This window comes from Psammomys obesus, unplaced genomic scaffold (assembly GCF_907164565.1).
Source record: "Psammomys obesus unplaced genomic scaffold, mPsaObe1.curated_primary_1811, whole genome shotgun sequence".
NCBI classification, from domain to species: Eukaryota; Metazoa; Chordata; class Mammalia; order Rodentia; family Muridae; genus Psammomys; species Psammomys obesus.
Window position 1 is genome coordinate 6660845 of NW_026596100.1, and position 16659 is coordinate 6677503.

Genomic DNA, 16659 nt, shown 5'->3' on the forward strand with positions numbered 1-16659 from the left:
CCTCAGAGAGGATAAGAGGCAGGGTCTGTTCTCCCATGCTGCTCATTCCCTCTGGGACCTGCTCACCAGTGCCACTCCCACCAGGGTCAGCTCTACTGACCCTGTGGTTTCAGTCAAGCAGAATCAGTTGTACAAATTAGACAAAGATCCAAAGACGTTTGTGACTTCTTAGTTCTGAGTATTCACAACTATGAAGGAAAAACACTTGGCTAGACAACATGAGTATCCTTGTAATAAGACAGCCCTTCTGTCTGATGGACCACCACCAGGCTAGACAACATGAGCATCCTTGCGATAAGACAGCCCTTCTGTCTGATGGACCACCACCATGAACTTAACAGCTCAGCTCATTCAGAAAAGCAACTGTTGAATATTGCAAAGGTCAGACCCACACACCCAGCACTCCTGACATGACACATCATTTTCCTAAAAAAAAATCACTCTCCCCAAAGAACACTGATGACATCACACCTGGATATCTGGATTAATGTTTCTTGTCGCAACCAATTCAATTTATATGTGTCCTGATGCTTTCCTCAACTTCTCCCTCCCTCAGGCACTTAGCCAGTAGTTTGCCTGTGTGATAAATCATGTGACTGGAAAAAATGTGACTGACATTAAAGATATACAGAAAGTGAAATTTTGCGTTCACAATGTAGTGGGACCCCATGCAACTAAGCAAGTATAACTATTCTTTGCTCTCGATACTTCATTCCAAGACACAAATCAATTTATCTGTATTTCTGCGTGGGAAACTGTACTATCTCTAATAATAATGTGAGAAATATCTTTTCATTGTCATTATATTTGGTATCACATACATAACAAATTTTAATATCTAGAACACTGCCTACCCTTGTCACCTGAAGTTATGGTTTAAACTAATTCATTCAGTTAGTCACTGCTTAACATTAATTGCCACATTATGAATAGAATTCTGACTATTTGTATTGTTCGTTGTGTCCTGACCATTGCATTGTATCAGCCACAATAAACACATTTTTGTCCCACTATACCCTCATTTCTTCAGGAGCTGCATCCTTTTGTTCATTCAGCATGAGGAAGTATCTTTCAATCATGATAGTATCCCATCTGGAGTTTAGGTGGCAGTGTTATATAGCTCTTTCTATCCCCTTTCCTTGTATTTAGCCACTCTCTACCTAAAGGCGGGAACTTTTTAATGCACCAGCTTCTTCCTGCTGTATAATTCCCTATGAACATATAACTCAGGTGGAAAAATCTTCAGTTCTCTCTGTTTATCTGAATAGACCTCTTGATAGCATATTCAACTATCAATCAACACAGAGGAGATTATGCCTCCTTGTTTTAATGCTCCTTTTTATATAGATAAATCAATCAGTGCAGCTGTGATCAGTAAATAAAAACAGAAGTTAATCCCATATTATTGACTGACCTAGTAATAATTATTTAAGTAAAGTATATTTTTCATATACCCAGAAACTTAGCAATTCATGAAAAAAATATTTGACTTTTCAGTTCAACTGTAAATTAATTTTCTTCTACAATGGATATAATTAGGAGGAAAACAAGACTGAGATTATTTTAAAAAGAAACAGTAACTAAAGTTACAAAGTGAATGAATGTTATGCTTACCCTCCACAACCTGATGGTAAGGCCCCATTGCTAAATATACCACTTTATGTCACTGAACATTAAGAAAAACTTAGCTCATGCCCAATTTGAAACACAACCCCTGCTGACTAGAGTTTCATGGTACTGGAGGACAGTTTGTGCACTAGCAGAGGAGAAAAGTAATTGTCAATATCAACCACATACAAACACAGCCATAGTTCTCAGTTCTGTTATTTTTGTTCAGCACAGACTAGCTTTGTTGAGAGAAATTAATAACTAGAAAGAAAATACTTCTAAGTTGAACTCAAATAAGTTAAATTGTTAGTACATACAGTTGAATAATGTGATGTTTTGAAAACTGAAGATCATTAAATTGAAATAGTTAATAAGTGCAGTAAAAGCTGAAGAATACAAACCTCTATAGCATTTCTATAACAAAGAGTAAACTGACTGAGAAAAACAAAACCAACAAAAACAAGGAAATAAAACCAGGCATGGTTGTTGCATCCATGCATGTTCAGCCATTAGAATATAAAGAATCCTAGATCTTGAATTGAGAACATCTTTGGCTACTCAGTGATTTCTAGAGTGTTCTAAGCGACATAAAAGCTGATAATAAAAACTTAAATAAGAGGAATTTCACATAAAAGACACTTAAATACAATAGAAAAATCTTAGAAATAAATTAACCAAGAGTATTAAAGATCTTATAAAAACAAGACATAAATAACTGGAAGGATATCCTATGTTCATGAATTGAAAAACTAATCTGTTTATAATACTCATACTACTGAAAGAAACTTAGAGATTCAGTGTGATTCTCATTAGAATTGACTTGATACTAATAGTTTAAAAGAGCTTAAAATAATTATAAAATTTGTATGGAGCAACAAACAATACAAATACTAAAGCAATGGAAAAAAAAAACACACAAGAGGAAACCAAATTGACTCAGAATAGAAACAAATCACTTCATATATCGACTATTAATAAAAATATATAAAGAACACAAAGCATTTAATGGAAATCAAACAAATAATATCATTAAAAATGAGTAAGTTTTTTCAAGCATGTTCACCAAAGAGACAAAAACAGGGTTTCCAGACATTTAAAAAGTTATATATATATATATATATATATATATATATATATATATATATATGATAAAATATATTTTAGACATATATAATATATTATATATAATATTTTATATATATAAAATAAAAACAAAAAGTAATTCACAAATATATATTACCTCAAATCTATTTGATTTGGAACTACAAAAAAGTATATTGGTAGTGATTTGTAGAAATGGTAACTTTTAAACATGGCTGTTATATAAGTAAGTGGGGTCAATTTTAGAGAACAGTGTAGAGTTTTACAATGCAGAAACTATTTCTGGGCGTAAACTTAAATTAAAATCACTGAGTGCATTTCTGCACATCCATGTTCACTGTAACTTTACTTACAATCACCACAATATGCAAACCACATTTTTATGTTTAACATATGTTAGTTGTGTATAATGGAAAAACTTTATATTATTAAATGGAATAAAATCATATCTGAAACAAATTATAATTTTAGAGTATATTGTGTTAAGTAAACTAACCTAGGCCTAGAAAGAAAGACACAGAGTGATCTTAATGCTATATGGATCTTAAAAATATTAAATTCAATGAACTAGAGACTTTGAAGTATCAAAAATCATGAAAGGGATGAGGGAGAAAAGAGGTGCTATTAGACAAGCTGAGTGACTTTTGGTAATCTAGTATACAGCAAGGTGACTGAAGTTAATAATTTGTATGTCAAAACTGCCAGAAGAAATACTTGCAAATGGTCTAACCACAACGACATGGTAGATGTTTAAATGCTAAGTCAATTTCACAGAATAAAAGTATGCTATTAGGACGAGATTCTCCCCTAGCCCCTATTATGTAGCTCCCATAGGTTCTCAATTCATGGAGCGGGCGTTAGATCCGGGCAAAAAGTCTGATTACCGCAATAACATTGATGCCACTATTGCAGCAGCAGACATAATTGTCAAGTCAATAATTTTTGCAATTTGCCTGTTTTAAAACTGGTTGAGAATGATGATTCCTATTCATCTCCTATAGCATGCAGAGCATCTTCCAGCGTTGTGAGATGTACCAAGAGAAGCTAGTGGGTACTAGTGTATTATTTTCAAGCTTTCGTGCTCAAGTATGTGGTATCCACAACCAAAGCATCTTAATTTTCAAATTCTGTAGGGTAGCCAAGAGTGTTGGTAACAGCTTATAGTGCTTGAGAGTCTATGTGTTCCATCATGCTGTCATCACACAGCAGCAGCCAGGGAAGCTGAGGGCTGACTGGGAGCTCTGCAGGGCCCACAGCCTTGTGAGAGAGTGGACTGAGTGGCCTTCAGCACACTTCCTCAAGCCCCATTCTTGACCACCACTATGCAGGTTCCAACAAGGGAAAGGAACATCTTCAGGGGAGAGATACTGGGCCCTGGAGGAGCCTCTGGGTCTCCAGAGCAGCGGGGTCAGCCCCGGAGGGATAGTTCCCCCAAGACTGACTTCATCAGAGCCACAGTAAACAGGTGAAGCCCTTGGGGTTTCAGCCAGGGTAGGCTGCTCCCTCTGCCCAACAATCCAAAAAGAAACAACCTTTCCCTGGGTCTAGGATTTCATTTAAGAGCATGAAATATCTAGTTGGAGCATTATGTTCTCACTGCTGCATAACTCCATTAGAACTCTCTTTATATGTGTAGGTAAACATGTAAATATTCTAGAAAGCTTCTGTAATAGTTAAACATTTCCATATAGATCCTTTCTGACCCCAATTTAACCCTTCCTGTCCCATTATTCTCCTTTAACTCTTTATACCATGTGCTTTATTATCCCTCCATTGATTGTCCCTTCCCTGATGGTCCCTTAATAAATTCCTTACTTCTGGGGTACACAAAATTGAGCACAAATATCTGAATATTAAAGCTAACTTCAAAAAACATTCAACCTTTGAAAATTTGCGTTTCATTCTTGTGTAGGAGCCATGTGAATCTTTTCTAAACTGTTCCATTTTAGTAATGATATGTTGTACCAAGAAATAATTCTATAGTCCTTTAAAATATTTTGTTGGACATCTATTATATTCCAGACCCTGAATAGAAAAGTTCAAACTTGCCCCAGATTGATTTCCAAAGTGGTTGTACAAGTTTACATTCCCACCAGCAATAGAGGAGGGTTCCCCTTTCTCCACAACCTATCCAACATGTGTTGTCACTTGAGTTGTTAACCTTTGCTATTCTGATGGGTGTAAGGTCAAATCTCAGGGTCGTTTTGATTTGCATCTCTCTGATGGCTAAGGATGTTTAGCATCTCCGTTGTTGTTTCTGTGTCATTCTATATTCCTCTACAGAGAATTCTCTGTTTAGCTCTGCACCCCATTTTTTAATTGGATTGCTTGATTTATTGTTTTTTTTTTATTTCTTTAGTTCTTTATATATTCTGGATATCAGCCCTCTGTCAGATATAGGGTTGTTGAAGATCCTTTCCCAGTCTGTAGGCTGTCGTTGTGTTCTGATGACAATGTCTTTTGCTGAAGCTTTTCAGTTTCATGAGGTCCCATTTAACGATTGTTCTTCTTAGAGCCTAGAATGTAAACTTGTACAACCACTTTGGAAATCAATCTGGCGCTTTCTCAGACAATTAAGAATAGTGCTTTCTCAAGACCCAGCTATACCACTCCTAGGCATATATCCAAAAGAAGCTCAAATACACAACAACCATGTTTGCTCAACCATGTTTGTAGCAGGTTTATTCATAATAGCCAGAACCTGGAAACAACCCAGATTTCCATCAAGGAGGAATGGATACTGAAATTGTGGTACTTTTACACAATGGAATACTACTCAGCAATTAAAAACAAGGTACTCATGAAATTTGCAGGCAAATGGTAGGATCTATAAAACATCATCCTGAGTGAGGTATCCCAGAAGCAGAAAGACACACATGGTATATACTCACTTATATAGACCTATAAGATAGGATAAACGTACTAAAATATGTGCACCTAAAGAAGATAAACAAGAAAGGGGACCTGGAATAATATGATAAATCCTCATTTAGAAAGACAAATAGGATGGACATTAGAAGTAGGAGAAAACAAGTAACAGGACAGAAGCCTACCACAGAGGGCCTCTGAAAGACTCTACCTGGCAGTGCATCAAGCAGATGCTGAGACTCATAACCAAACCTTCAGCAGAGTGCAGGGAATCATACAATAAAAGGGGGAATTAGTATGACCTGGAGAGGACAGGAGCTCCACAAGGACAAAATATATCAGGGCACTGGGATCCTCTATGATACTGTTTCTCCAACCAAGGACCATGTATGGGTATAACCTAGAACTCCTGCTCGAATGTAGACCATGGTAGCTCAGTATCCAAGAGGGTTTTTCTAGTAAAGGGAACAGGAACTATTTCTGACATGAATTCAATGACTAGCTCCTTTACCCCACCCCCACCCCTGCTCCCAAGGGAGGAACAGCCATGCTAGGCCACAGAGGAGGACATGGCAGCCAGTCCTGAAGATACCTGATAAGTGAGGGTCAGATGGAAGGGGAGGAGGACTTCCCCTAGCAGTGAACTTGGAAAGGAGCAGGGAGGAGATGAGGGAGGGAGGGTGGGATTGGGAGGGAATCAAGGAGGTGGCTATGGCTGGGATACAAAGTAAATAACCTGTGATTAATATAAAAAAATTAATATAAAAATAATAAAAAGAAAAGTTCAAATTTTATAATTCATATTTTCACAGAATTTAAAGTATATTAAGGGGTCAAAATTAAGACCTACTGACTCATACATCTATGTAAATAAAAAAGTTTAATAAACCTTGATTTAAAATTAGCTGACTAGAAAACCCACTAGGATGGGAGAAAATTGTCTAAACCAATATGGTAAAAGAACTGCCACAACTATCAACATGCATGCATGTATATCATAATTATATAATACATTTGTCATATAATGTATATATATGTATATATAATAAAATGTATATATATATAAAACTTTAACAATACATGTACATGATATATGCTTAATATACGTGGTACCAATAACTAAATGAATAACCATTGTGTGATGAGTAAAATAATCATCCATGAACAGATTTTAAAAATGGTTAAAGGGCAATATATACATGCACACATACATACATATATATATATATATATATATATATATATATATATATATAATAAAACCCAAAAGGAAAATTCTAGTATTGGTGATATAATAAACACAAGTTTTCAACTAACATTTTCCTTCCCAGTCTCAAAGCCTATTACCAAAGCCTATAATGAGTCCATCTGAGACATAATCAGTCATTTGAAATCTATTCAATTTTCTTCCTAGCCAGTTCTCAATCTTTTGTCTAGAAGAAATAGCTGGGAGGACAGATATTTTAATTCTCCAATTTCAAGTCATTTTGAAACTTCCCAGGATAGACGCTACAGGTAAATCATCATGACTTAATCGCTCTTTCCTTTCTCAATAGCTCTGTAAGTTTAACGACTCCCACTGCGGTTGTCCCATATTCAGTTGACGTCTGCACACTCTTTACCCCACCTATTTCTACTTTCCTGTACATCACTTATGATCCTTGCTATTATTTATTTAGTTTGTGGAAAAGTGCTACATAGTGACTTGGGATTGAAGAAAATTATTTAACATCTGTGCTTCATTTTTTACTTCCCCATCTGTAAAACTTGATGTCATAATATTTATCCAATCCTGCACAGGAGTGATATAAGAATTTACTCATGTTAGTAAGGAACATTTAGATGCAAGGCACAGCAGAAGTATAAAATGCTGCTATTATTTTTTGACAGTCCAGTCAAGCTCTATAAATCTGTGGTCAGGACCTGAGAACCATGTTATGGTCTGTAATGACTTGCAGGTGGGGCTCAGCCGGGAGAAAAGGAGCTCTCATGTCAGAGCCTTGTCACTCAGGGTGTGTAAATGTCACCTGACGCACTTTGTGGTGCAGCCTTTCAACTCCTTAACTGTGGAAATTAAGATTTTGCATTTTCCAACACCAAGAAGAATGAACTTTGGTGAGGGCATAAGCTTGATTTTAAAGAAAGATTTTCATTAGGTGGCTTTTGAGGTTTCAGATTCAATGATTTTCTTGTGTGGTGTCATGAGAAAAGAAAAGAACAAGCACATAGAAAGTGACTCTTTCAAAAGGCACACACACAGGGGCTTTGTAGCCAGCCGAGGACCATGGCTAAGATGTACAAATCTACAGGGAACGTGACAATCATATTAGCAGTCTTTAATATATGTTATATTAAAGAATAGTGCCCACTGGATTAAGTGAATAGAAAGGAAATCTTGTCCTGGCCAGATTTTATTTGTCTTTATTATACAATCTGAATTTTACATTTATTTTGTTTTGATTATTTTATACACAAGTAATGTGTTCACCTCATTTTTACTCATTTTTATTGATCAAACTGAGCATCATTCCTGTGTCCCTTTTTTCTTTTTTCTTAAATTTTATTTATATATTTATTTATTTATTTATTACAATTTATTCACTTTGTATCCAGGATTTAGCCCCATAAATCGACTCCTCCCAGTTCCACCCTCCCTCCCTCTTCTCCCCCTGTGTCCTGTCCCTCCTCCCCAGATAGGAGAGGTCTCCTTCCCCTTCTATCTGACCCTAGCCTGTGAGCTCTCATCAGGACTGGCTGCATCATCTTCTGTGGCTGCTCCTTTCAAGGAAGATTTTTCCAAAACAAGTACACAAGAGGTCATTATCAGGTGCATATGACAAGGAGTATTACATCATCAGTGTCATCATACTGACAGCCCTGATGACTTCAGGAATGAAGTTTTACTCACCATGTCCTCATTAAACAAACCCACTACATGGCCTGTATGACTTCCTTCTGCAACACATATAACCATCTTTTCTTTCTGGTCTTCCTTCAGAGAACCACAGAAGGTGCTGAAGATGGGATAGGACTGGTAAACCAAAAGTGAACTCTCTCACCATGGGAAAAAAATTAAAAGGAAAGCCTGCAGCTTGTGTACATCAAATATTTTTAATGGTGAAACTGCATAGGTGTCTACACTTCTTTTGAGCTTTAAAGGGCTATGACACAAAGTGTGACCTTCCATCTCTTTAGCCTTTGTTTTCTTCCACCTCCAATGCCCTGTTCAGCACATACACATCCTTTTTATATCTGCTGTTCCCCTATTCTTCAGTAATATTTTTCTTGTTCCTAAATTATTTGTGTCCAACTGTGTCTTTCTATGAAGAGAGGAAAAAATTGTCTGATATACTAACTCAGACAATCTTGACATCCTTAACTATCATTTTATCTTTAGTAACATCTTACTATCATTTTATCTCCAAAATGATGTCAAAATAAATATTTATTTAAAATATTGGTATTAATTTTAGGCATTGAGACAGTATTTCTTTTCAAATGGAAAACTGTGGGGAGAAAGCAAAATGGATATGAATAAGATGCATTGTATGCATGTATGAAATTTATAAAAACTCAAATAATAAAAAGTTAAATAGATGTTCTTAGTGAAATTTTAAAAGACACATTCACTGTACTGCATGAAGTTTGAACTATCAAAATGTAATGATCAAATCCATCAGAAAACATACACTGTAATGAAAGAAGAGCTCCAAAATGGTATTGTGGTGCCTTGGGGATGAATTAGGTACTATCTGGAAATATAACCCAAATGTGAAGACTGAACATTGAAAAATAAAACACGTGGAAACAAATGTTAGAAAGTGACTACTGAAGGCAGCTCAGGTGGTCTGAGTCTCCTTGAAGCAACTCAGGTGATCTCTGCTTCTTCGAGGTGACAAGTCTTGTCTGAGCCTCTTCTAGGCATGTCATCCTGTTTTAGGCTGCCTTTCAGCAGCGTTTTTTATAGCCTTTGTAGGTTTGAGAAGTAAAAGACCGAGTGAATCTCCTCTGTTTAAGGGCCTTCCTGAAGCTGTTGTTTATGTTCTGAGCTTGAAAAGTTTCCCTGCAGAGTGGAATATTTGCTTCCCTTTGGATCATCCCGTGCCTTAAAATCTCTCCAAAATGGAGGTTTACCATGAAGGAATCTGCTACACAACGAACAGGTATTTTTTTTTATGAAGGAATCTGCTACACAACAAACACACTAAAGGACTGGAGAACTACAGGCATTCTAGCCACAACACACTGCAATATTGGGATTTAACATAAAAACAATGAAAACGAAATAAGATTTCTTAGCAGAAAGAAAAGAGTTGGAGAAGTCTATGATAGTCTAGATGTGTGTTAGAGACTGGAAAGGAGGATGTTATGGTAGTAGCCACGTAAAATAGAATAGTGGTTTGTTCCTAGGTTAGGACATTAACGGTGGTAATAAGGACTGGTGAGTAAGAGAATATAAGGAGATAATTTCAAAGCTGTTTCATATGACTGGATTGATGGTGGTAAAATAGGAGGCAAACCAAACCAACTTTAGAATTACATCATGGGTGGAAGAAGGATCTTTTAGATGTATTTCTGATTCTATAGAACCTAGAAAGGTGCATAGAGAAGGTAACATGTAAATCAAATGATATTTTTAAAAGGAGTCTTTCACCCATGAGAATTCAGAGCTGAATGTATGAATCTGTGGGTCATTTGCATATCAATGGTAATTGAAATCATGCACATAGATAATGCATAAGAGTTCAAAGAGAAGAAGAAAGGCAAACTAATGAAGCCTTAAGGTACTGACTTTAGATCTGCTGGTGCAAAACTGCGAAGAAGTCAGAAAAAGAGCTGTCAGCAGAGCAGAGAAGTGCTATCCGAGGAGAGTAGTGATGATGAACGACACAGGTCAAGTAAGACGAGGATGAAAACTGTCATTGGGCTTGAAGTAGACAAAGATGTATATTCTCTGATGTTTTCCCAGGTAATTACTTCACCTTCTTCATTTGCTAGCTGTCTGATCTAGAGTAAATTGTACCAATTCTTTTTTTATACCACTAATTCCCCATTTGCAGAATTTGAATACCCATATTACCTTTCCTAAAGGACTGTTTTGCTCACTGCTAATCAGTATTCACTGTGCATATGTGGGGATCCCAGAGACTCCTGTAGAAACCTTGTAAACTTATTGAAAAAAAAAAAAAAGCAAGACATGGTTTGCCTTTTACACCGTGTCAACTTCCTCATTCCAGGTTAGCAGAACTAAAAATGTATTGTCATAATTATACTCTTCTTCCCAGTTTATTTGCTACTTGAAGAAAAGCCAGTTTATTTTAAGAAGGCTAAGAGAAATAAGAGAAAGCAAACACCATTTCATTATGTCTTTATCTTTCATATTATGTAACAAAATGTATGAATTCTTTCCAGTTCATCCTTCAGCAAACTAACATTCCTCAGAACTAGAGCATGGTGCTTCAAAATGCACCATTCACAATGATGTGTATTCAATTCACAATATGCTCAAATGAATATAAATGTAATAGTTTATGAAATATTAATTGACCTGATTTTATATTTTCACATTAGACATCACATAAATTCCTTCATATGTTCCCTGGAAAATATGACACTATAACATTGATTGAGAAGAAGACATGAGAGCTTAGCTGTCGTCTGCACAGCTTGGCATTAAAAAGATTTGATCATATATTTAATTAGCCCAGATTAATGGCTTCTTCATCCCTACTTGGTTTGCATTGTCCAGTCTCATACCTTCTCCTTTGTCTCATACTCACTTAACCCTTTAGTCTTTAGTGCCACTGCCTTTCTTTTACACCACATGTGTTTTTAGTATTATTTTTTATTATTTTTGTATTTGAATTCTAAGGTCATAGGTTTCCCTGTAGTTTTTTACATACAAATTTTATTTTGATTAACTCTTATGGTAATTTCCCCTAAATACTTGAAGCCTTTTTCCCCTTTATCCCTTGCCTCTGCTCTCATTTTATCTATATTCAATGTCAGCACTCCCTTAATGTAACTCCCAACAAAGGTCCATTTTTTATTTTACTAACTTCAATGTGTATGTCCTCCAGTTTAAACACACAAAAGAAAAGACTTGAAGATAGGAGCCACATTTGAGAGATAGCATGTACTGTTTTTCATTTTGTACCTGGGTAATCTCAGCATGTTTGCTCAGTGGAAGATGGGACATATCTATCAAGTTGCCTCTGCTGCAGGCCTCTGGGAATATCACAGAATAGGGGCAGAAAGAATATTAAGCGTCAAAGGAAGGGACATACTGCAAAGTACTGTCTTCAAGAAATCCTGTTCCTAATGCACATGTTAACTCACAGAAGCTGTCTGTAGTTGTTTGCACAATATCAAGCCAGTTAAAATTCCAGAATGAGTGGGGTAGGGTATCCTGAGGTCCCACCCATAGCTGTACCGTCATTAGCAGTTGGTGGGTACCTGGGCATGAAGAGTCAGTAATCTCTGAGGCTGTGGTCAATTGTAGATTGTCAGCGCTCACTGGATGGAATTACACTCAGGAATGTATACAGGCAGTGCTAACACATCTTAAAACAGCACGTAAGTTTAGAAAGGGTCACAATGGGAGATTGATCAATAGTTGATCAAGAAATATTTTATGCATATAATTTTCACAGAATGAGCAGTTTAAAAACATTTTATTTATTTGCAATAATGTGATAAAACTACATGTCAAGATATATCACATTTTAAAGGCAAAAAATAAAACATTTTCCAAGACAAACCCACCAGCAGTGGAGGAGGGTTCCCCTTTCTCCACAACCTCTCCAGCATGTGTTGTCCCTTGAGTTTTTCATCTTGGCCATTCTGATGGGTGTAAGGTGAAATCTCAGGGTCGTTTTGATTTGCATTTCCCTAGTGGCTAATAAGGTTGAGCATTTCTTTAAGTGTTTCTCTGCCATTCGATGTTCCTCTTTTGAGAATGCTCTGTTTAGCTCTGTTCCCCATTTTTAATTGGATTACTTGGTTTGTTGCTTTTCTGCTTCTTTAGTTCTTTATATATACTGGATATTAGCCCTCTGTCAGATAAAGGGTTGGTGAAGATTCTTTCCCAATCTGTAGGCAGGCATTTTGTTTTGATGACAGTGTCTTTTGCTTTACAGAAGCTTTTCAGTTTCATGAGGTCCCATTTATTGATTGTTGCTCTTAGAGCCTGTGCTGTTGGTGTTCTGTTCAGGAAGTTGTCTCCTGTGCCAATGAGTTCTAGGCTGTTCCCCACTTTTTTTCCAACTGATTTAGAGTATCTGGTTTTATGTTGAGGTCCTTGATCCACTTGGACTTTAGTTTTGTGCAGGGTGATAAATATGGATCTATTTTCATTTTTCTGCATGTAGACATCCAGTTGGTCCAGCACCATGTGTTGAAGATGCTGTCTTTTTTCAATTGAATGGTTTTGGCTTCTTTGTCAAAAATCGAGTATTCATAGGTGTATGGGTTTATTTCTGGGTCTTCTATTTGGTTCCATTGATCCTCCTTTCTGTTTTTATGCCAATACCATGCAGTTTTTATTACTATTGCTCTGTAGTACAACTTGAGATCGGGGATGGAGATACCTCCAGATGATCTGTTGTTGTACAGGATTGTTTTGGAGATTCTGGGTTTTTTGTTTCTCCATATGAAGCTGAGAATCTTTTTTTCAAGGTCTGTAAAGAATTGAGTTGGTATTTTGATGGGAATTGCATTGAATCTGTAGATTGCTTTTGGCAGGATGGCCATTTTCACAATGTTAATCCTACCAATCCATGAGCACGGGAGATCTTTCTATCTTCTGAGATCTTCTTCAATTTCTTTCTTCAGAGACTTGAAGTTTTTCTCAAACAGGTCTTTCACTTGCTTGGTTAGAGTCACACCAAGGTACTTTATGTTATTAGTGGCTATTGTGAAGGGTGTTGTTTCCCTAATTTCTTTCTCAGCCTTTTTGTCTTTGGTATACAAGAGGGCTTCTGATTTTTTTGAGTTGATTTTGTATCCTGCCACTTTGCTGAAGGTGTTTATCAGCTGGAGGAGTTCTCTGGTTGAATTTTTGGGGTCGCTCATGTATACTATCATATCATCTGCAAATAGTGACACTTTGACCTCTTCCTTTCCGATCTGTATCCCCTTGATCTCCTTTAGTTGTCTTATTGCTCTGGCTAGGACTTCAAGTACTATGTTGAAGAGGTAGGGAGAGAGTGGGCAGCCTTGTCTTGTCCCTTATTTCAGTGGGATTGATTTAAGTTTCTCTCCATTGAGTTTGATGTTGGCTATAGGCTTGCTTTATATTGCCTTTACTATCTTTAGGTATGTGCCTTGTATCCCTGATCTCTCCTAGACTTTAAACATGAATGGGTGTTGGACTTTGTCAAATGCTTTTTCGGCATCTAAGGAGATGATCATGTGGTTTTTCTCCTCCAGTTTGTTTATGTGGTGGATTACATTAATGGATTTCTATATGTTGAACCACCCTTGCATGCCTGGGATGAAGCCTACTTGGTCATGGTGGATGATATCTTTGATGTGTTCTTGGATTCGGTTTGCAAGTATTTTATTGAGTATTTTTGCATCAATGTTCATAAGAGAGATAGGTCTGAAGTTCTCTTTTTTGTTGGATCTTTGTGTGGTTTAGGTATCAAGGTGACTGTTGCTTCATAGAATGAGTTTGGTAATGTACCTTCTGTTTCTATTTTGTGGAATAGTTTGAGGAGAATTGGTGTTAGCACTTCTTTGAAGGTCTTGTAGAATTCTGTGCTGAAGCCATCTTGTCCAGGGCTGTCTTTGGAGGGGACACTGTAAATGACTGCTTCAATTTCCTTGGGGGATATAGGGCTATTCAGTCTTTCTACCTGATCTTGACTTAATTTTGGTAGATGGAATCTGTCAAGAAAGTTATCCATTTCATTTAGATTTTCAAATTTTGTGCCATATAGGCTTTTGTAGTATGACCTAATAATCGTTTGGATTTCCTCAGTGTCTGTAGTTATGTCCCCATTTTCCTTTCTGGTTTTGCTGATTTGATAGTTTCTCTCTGCTTTTTAGTTAGATTGGCTAAGGGTTTGCCTATCTTGTTCATTTTCTCAAAGAACTAGCTTTTTGTTTCTTTGATTCTTTGGATAGATTTATTTGTTTCTAATTGACTGATTTCTGCCCTTAGTTTGATTATTTCCAGCCATCTGCTCCTCTTGGGTTTATCTGCTTCTTTTTTTTCTAGGTTGTTCAGTTGGGCCATTAAGTTGTTTGTATGTGATACTACGGATTTCTTCTTGTAGGCACTTAGTGCTATAAATTTTCCTCTGAGCACTGCTTTCAATGTGTCTCATAAATTTGGGTATGTTGTGCCTTCATTTTCATTGAATTCTAGGAAGTCTTTAATTTCTTTCTTTATTTCTTCCTTAACCCAGCTGTCATTGAGTAGTAAGTTGTTCAGTTTCCATGTGCGTGTTGGCTTTTTGTTGTTTCTGTTGTTGGTGATGTCCAGCTTTAGTCCATGGTGGTCAGATAGTATACAAGGGATTATTTCAATCCTTTTGTATCTGTTGAGGCTTGCTTTGTGACCCACTATATGGTCTATTTTGGAGAAGGTTCCATGCGGTGCTGAAAAGAAGGTGTATTCTTTTGAGTTTGGGTGAAAAGATCTGTAGACATCTATTAGGTCCATTTGATTTAGGGATTCTGTGAGTGCTTTTATTTTCCTATTTGCTGTCTGTCTAGTTGATCTGTCCCTTGGTGAGAGTGGAGTGTTGAAGTCTCCCACTATTAGGGTATTAGGATCAATGTATGATTTAAGCTTTAATAATGTTTCATTTACGGATGTCAGTGCTCTTTTATTTGGGGCATAGATATTCAAGATTGTGATGTCCTCTTGGTGGATTTTTCCTTTGGTTAGAATATAGTGGCCCTCCTTATCTTTTTGATTAACTTTGGATGAAAGTCTATTTTATTAGATATTAGGATGGCTACTCCAGCTTGTTTTCTGGAACCATTTGCTTGAAAAACATTTTTCCAGCCATTTACTCTGAGGTAGGGTTTATCTTTGTTGCATAGGTGTGTTTCTTGGATGCAACAGAATGTTGGATCCTGTTTCCGTAACCATTCTGTTAGCCTGTGTCTTTTTATTGATGAGTTGAGTCCATTAATATTGATAGATAATAGTGACCAATGCATGTTAGTTCCTTTTGTAATGGAGTCGGTGATCTTACCCTGTTTCATTGCTTGTTTTCTTTTCATTTTGGTTGGGATATTATCTGTATGCCCTGTTTTCTTGGGTGAAGTTGTTTTCGTTGGATTGGAGTTTTCCTTCTAGTATCTTCTGTAGGGTTGGTTTGCTGTATAGATATTGGGTAAATTTAGTTTTGTCATGGAATATTTTGTTTTCTCCATCTATGTTGATTGAAAGCTTTGCAGGGTATAGTAGTCTGGGTTGACATTTGTGATCTCTTAGAGTCTCCATGATACTTGCCCAGGCCCTTCTGGCTTTCATAGTTTCTGATGAGAAGTCCGGTGTGATTCTGATAGGTCTACCTTCATATGTTACTTGGCCTTTTTCCCTGGCTGCTTTTAATATCTTTTCTTTGTTCTGTAGATTTAGTGTTTTGACTATGATGTGACGTGATGTATTTCTTTTCTGGCATAGTCTATTTGGTGTTCTGTAGGCCTCTTGTATATTTATGGACATCTCTTTCTTTAAGTTGGGAAAATTTTCTTCTATGATTTTCTTGAAAATATTTTCTGGACCTTGGAGCCTGGAGTCTTCTTTTTCATCAATTCCTATTATTCTTAGATTTTGTCTTTTCATAGCATCCTTGATTTCTTGGATATTTTGTGATTGGAACTTTTCTGATTTTACTTTCTCTTTGAGAGAAGTATCAATTTCTGCAAGTGTGTCTTCAGCTCCAGACATTCTCTCTTCCCTCTCTTGTATTCTGTTGGTGATGCTTACTTTTGTGTTTCCTGATCTTTTCTCCAAGTTCTCCAGCTCAAGTGTTTTCTCATTTTGTGTTTTCTTTATTGATTCTAATTCTATTTTCATGCCTTGCACCATTTCTTTCATGTGTTTGAATTTGGATTCCT

At 36.6% G+C, this 16659-nt stretch overlaps 1 non-coding gene across 1 annotated transcript; it reads right to left on the bottom strand.

The window, feature by feature from the left end:
* Positions 1 to 4576: 4576 nt before the first annotated feature.
* Positions 4577 to 4683, bottom strand: LOC129692164 (U6 spliceosomal RNA). Its single transcript, XR_008722642.1, has one exon. It is a non-coding gene; the product is annotated as a U6 spliceosomal RNA (small nuclear RNA).
* Positions 4684 to 16659: the final 11976 nt, after the last annotated feature.